The sequence below is a fragment of the Centropristis striata genome, chromosome 3 (assembly GCF_030273125.1).
Source record: "Centropristis striata isolate RG_2023a ecotype Rhode Island chromosome 3, C.striata_1.0, whole genome shotgun sequence".
Classification (NCBI taxonomy): Eukaryota; Metazoa; Chordata; class Actinopteri; order Perciformes; family Serranidae; genus Centropristis; species Centropristis striata.
In genome coordinates, this window is record NC_081519.1 from 19,770,402 (window position 1) to 19,775,949 (window position 5,548).

Consider the following 5,548-nt stretch of genomic DNA (forward strand, 5'->3'; position numbering starts at 1 on the left):
GTTAAGGAAAAGTGGTTAGGAAAGGACTTAGGAGCTGATTTTTTTGACTATTCGACCATACCCCAGGTGTGAAGCTGGAGCCTGGAGTAGGCAGAGGAGGGGCAGACTGTGATAACTTGTTAAGCACACACCCTTTAGTGGTCATAGTAACCATTAAAGGAGCAAAGTAAGAAGTGTGTAGAATTGACTATTAGATGGATAGACTTCTACATTTTGTTGGATAGATATAAACACTGGGCTACATGGCTTAGATGAAACTGCCTTCAGATGGTGATGCCTGCTCCATATTGTCTCATCTTCATCATAGAAAGAAAGTTGCTGGCAAACAAATTTTGACAGTGACGAAGCAACATAATGTTAAAAGCCATAGCGAGGGGTGGGTGGGGTTGCGAATGGGGCTGGTGTTTATGTCCCATTGATGTAAGTTACAGTATGTTTTAAGTAGAGGTTTGAAACCATACCCCTTTATTTTACTCCAACCTTAGGATAGTGATTTTGGCACCTAAACATAACCATATTAATATCAATGTTGATATTTACAAGAGCAAGTGCAGTCATGTGCTGAAAACAGCACTCATCAAGTGTCACATTTTGTAGGATATCATATGAATCATGCTGCAAAAGTTTTTTATAGGAAATTATACCAGAGCCTTCTTGAGAATATGTAGAACAATGTGTGTATTAACTTCATTTTTCTAAACTGCATCTAAGCTGCATGTGAACAGAAAGCTTGACAGACAACAACAGTTACTTCAGGAGGTGGAGCTTAGCAAATGCTTAGTTCCCTCATGAATCAATAAAACCCACTCTGTGCCATACAGTCAGTGCCCGCGCTGTAACTTCTTGGCCTTACCTTCTCTCAAACCTATATAGACATCTCAGATCCACTACACGAGGGCTCTGATAAATTGACACATCCCTTGGGCTCGGCTGATAATGAGGAGTCAGACCTATTCCTGGAACTAGCAGCCATCATAAACTCACAGCCCCGTTTCATTTTAATTAAGCTGAAGTTAGGAGCATGAATTATGCAGTGCTTTTATTCATCTTTGCACCCTCTTTAAAAGTTTAATTAGAAACTTGCATGATATAAAAGCCCCTCATCTGGACTACAGCCGCTTTCTGCATTTTTATTTCTCTCTTGTTGAATATGTATATTTGGAGTAAATATTAAAATTATATATTTTGCGAACGATGCATGATCCGGAGCAAAATGCGATTGAAATGTGCCATGTTTCAGATAATTTCAATACATATCTGTTAGATTATTTATGACATGCTAATGAATACTGCCTCTGCATGATGTTCACAGCTTATATTTCCATACAATGAATGTGCATGCATGTGTTCTACATGTGTTTGTTTTATTTATTGGTGTTAGTATGAAGTTCAGCATGAATGGCAGCTAGGCCATTCATTTTAACATTACATGCTACACCCCCAGTCTTTCTATGAACTCCAATGTAAATCCATCTGTCATTGATAGAAAGATCGGAGCAACACATGTATTGTAAAGAGTCCAAAGGCCAGTTTGAGATGGGTGGAAGGATGGTAGACGGGTTTAACGAACCCTGGCCTTTGACCCAGGAGATCAGCGTTTGCATCTGGTTTGAAACTAAAAGTCGATGTTGTTATCCTCATTTACTTCGGTACATTACGTTCTGCATCATGTTCAATGTCATCAGTGTCACAAATGTAACTGTGTTCATTTTTTTCTTCTTAACAGAGACAGGTCAGTAAGGTTTTGTGGTAATTTCTTTTGAGTTTGTCTAGGTTTCATGCTGTTTTGTGGCCATATGGGCATTAAGTAGACTTGTAGAATAAGGAAGTGGCTTATCGCGGCTACGTCACCGATTGGCTAATTCGATTGAGTGAAGCGAAGGGGCGGGCTCTTCTGCCGGCTCTTAAAAGTGTAGCAACAAACATTTTGTTAGAACAAGCACTGTGTTGTATGTTACAGACAGAGACAGGTCAGTAAGGTTTTGTAGTATTTTCATTTGACTTTGTCTAGGTTTAATGCTGTTTTGTGGCTGTATGGCATTAAGTAGACTTGTAGAATAGGGAAGTCACTGGCGCTTGCTACGTCACTCGCTTGAGTGACACGAAGGGGCGGGTCCAGCAGTGAACCGCCTGGTATATGCAAACACTGCTTCACTGTAGTATCAGTGGAAGCGTCAGCCCTTGTTGTGTGAATACCGAATTGGGTAAACACCTGCGAGTCTTCCTGCGCGAGTCCACCGAGCAAGGACACGGACTGTAAATTACTTTATACTCCTTTTCTAGTCATTCAAGCAATATGTGCTATGCCAACATCCCTGTCATTCATGGCTACCGGAAACACTGAATCTGTCGCAGACGACGCAACCCTGAGAATCTTTCCACACTCAGGAAAGCCTCACCCACTCATTCTTCTTTCAACTTCGGCTTATGGAACTGCCAATCAGCGGTAAACAAGACTGAATTCATCCAAGCGCTGGTTAATCTTTAGAACTTACAAGTGCTTACTCTGACTGAAACCTGGATCCGCCCAGAAAACGCCCCACCAGCAGCACTCTCTGCCGACTCTGTCTTCTCCCACACACCAAGATCTGTTGGGTGTGGAGGTGACACTGGTGCCCTCATTTGCAAAAGATGGAAATTCACCAAGCTGTCTCTGCTCAGCAACATCTCTTCCTTTGAACACCATGCAATCAGGTTTACATTTCCAGTTAAACTCTTTGTTGTCATTATATTCCGCCAACCAGGGTGTCAACTTGAGAACTTTGTTGTAGAACTTGACATGCTACTCTCGGCCCTCCCTGATTAGGAAACACCACTGATTGTCATGGGGGTCATGAATATTCACACTGAGAAAGCCCAAGCTTCTGACTTCCTGTCTCTTCTGTCATCCTTTGACCTTAAACAGGTCGCTACCCCTCCTACTCACAGAGCGGGCAACACACTTGATCTGATCTTGACTCGCAACTGCTCCACTGCAAACGTGATGGTCACACCCCTACATCTTTCCGACCACTTCTTTATTCAGTTCACAGTCTCTCTGCTGGAGGACACTCTAGTTCCTTCAAATTGGGTCTCTTTTCGTCAAAACCTTCGGACCCTTACGTCAACCCAGCTCTCAAACGCGGTCTTGACCAACCTGCTTCCTCCCAAGGAATTTTCATCACTTGGTGGTAATGAGGCCACAGACACTCTTTGTTCCTCTCTTGCCTCATCTCTTAACAACCTCTGTCCTCTAACATCCAAACCCGCTCATGTCTCCCGCCCCAGTCCTTGGCTCACTGAAGCCATCAGAAAACATAGGGCAGGGCTCAGAGCGGCAGAGAGAAAATGGCGCTAATCCAGGAACACCCCTGATCTCAGCAACTATCAACATCTCCTAACTTCTTTCACTTCTTGCATCAAATCAGCTAAAACCACATTCTATCAGGACAAGATCTGCAAAGCCACTGATGCTCGGAAAATGTTCTCTGCTTTCAACTCGCTCCTCTATCCTCCACCCCTGCCTCCCTCCGCTCTGATAACTCCTGACATGTTTGCCTCCTTTTTCACTGAAAAAGTTGCTGCCATCAGTAACCAGTTCTCTAAGCCTGACCAGCAACAGCTGCTGCTACCACCTAACCGGGCTTCTCTCACCTCTCTACATCCTCTGACCGAGGAGGAGGTCTTGAAACTTCTGCTGGATTCTTGACCAACCTGCTGTGCACTGGATCCGATACCATCCAATCTCCTTCAAACTTTTTCCTCGGCTGTAAATACCTCAATCACACACATTATCATCTCCTCACTTACAGCTGGCGTGTTTCCCACCACCTTCAAACGGGCCCAGGTGACTCCACTGCTCAAAAAACCATCACTGGACCCGACACAAGTGAGCAACTACAGACCTGTCTCACTCCTACCATTCCTTTCAAAAATTCTGGAGCGTACAGTCTTGAACCAAGTCTCCAGGTTCCTTTCCGAGAACAACCTGTACGATCCAAATCAGTCTTGCTTCAATCAGGGTCACTCTACTGAGACTGCACTCCTGTCTGTAATCACTGCGTCTGGCTCGAGCAGCTGGTCAATCTTCAGCTCTTTTGTTGCTAGACCTCTCTGCAGCTTTCGACACGGTTAACCACCAGATCCTCCTCTCTTCACTCGCAGAACTTGGTATCTCAGGTTCTGCCCTCCGATGGTTCGCGTCCTACCTATCAGGGAGATCTTTTAGAGTATCTTGGAAGGGAGAGGTGTCCAAACTACATAACCTTTCCACTGGGGTGCCTCAAGGATCAGTGCTTGGCCCCCTTCTCTTCTCAATTTACACCACCTCACTTGGCACAATCATCCGCAAACATGGCTTCTCATACCATTGTTATGCCAATGATACCCAACTGTTCTTTTCCTTCCCACCAAACGACCCCACAGTCTCGGCCCGCATCTCTGCTTGTCTTGTGGACATCTCCACATGGATGACAGAACACCACCTTCAGCTTAACCTTTCAAAGACGGAGCTCCTTGTCATCCCACCCCGTCCGACCTTATATCAATCTTCAGCTTGAATCCATGCAACTTGTACCCACAAGCTCTGCACGAAACTTGGGTGTCATGATTGGTGACCAACTGACCTTCAAGGCTCATGTATCCTCAATTGCCCGATCTTGTCGATTCGCCCTGTACAACATCAGGAAAATCAGACCCTATCTGAGCGAGCAATCGACACAACTCCTGGTTCAGGCCCTTGTGTTATCCCGTTTAGACTACTGCAACTCGCTACTGGCGGGTCTTCCTGCATGCACCACCAAGCCTCTGCAGATGATCCAGAACGTAGCTGAACGTCTGGTGTTCAACCAGCCCAGGAGAGCACATGTCACTCCACTCCTCATCTCTCTGCACTGGCTCCCAGTCACAGCAGCATCAAATTCAAAGCCTTGTCTCTTGCCTACAAAATAGCAACGGGCACAGCCCCTTCTTATCTAAACTCCTTTGTTCAGATTCACAAACTCTCCAGTCCACTACGCTCCTCGAGTGAAAGACGTCTGGCTCCTCCACCGCTGAAGGCCTCTACTCAAACCAGACTCTTCTCCTCTGTAGAGCCCCGGTGGTGGAACAAACTTCCAAACTCCATCCGTTCTGCTGAGTCCCTCTCAATTTTCAAGAAGAGACTGAAGACCAACTCTTTACTGAACACCTTCACTCTTGATCTACACTGACGACTACGACAAGTATCGCACTGACCGCTCTTGCGACCTATAAAGCACTTGTATCCTAATGGACTCGAACTTAACCCACGGCACTTACTCTTGCTATGTTTCTTGACTTCATCCTTGCTTGTGTTGTATTACTCTCATTTGTACGTCGCTTTGGATAAAAGCGTCTGCTAAATGACATTGTAGCTATTGTAGCTATTGTAACCTTCTTTTCTCTTAACTTAACCAAGTAGTTTTGTTGCCCATGTTTACCCTGTTCTGTGAACATATAGGTGTATTGTAAACACCACTATGCACTTCATTGAACTGATCAAGATGATCTGTATCTGACGAGTTGGGAGTGAAAATCTGTTTAATGTACC

At 44.9% G+C, this 5,548-nt stretch overlaps 1 pseudogene; it reads left to right on the forward strand.

Moving 5' to 3' along the window:
* Positions 1 to 3,460: 3,460 nt before the first annotated feature.
* On the forward strand, positions 3,461 to 5,141 carry LOC131962888 (uncharacterized; annotated as a pseudogene).
* The last annotated feature ends 407 nt before the right edge of the window (positions 5,142 to 5,548 follow it).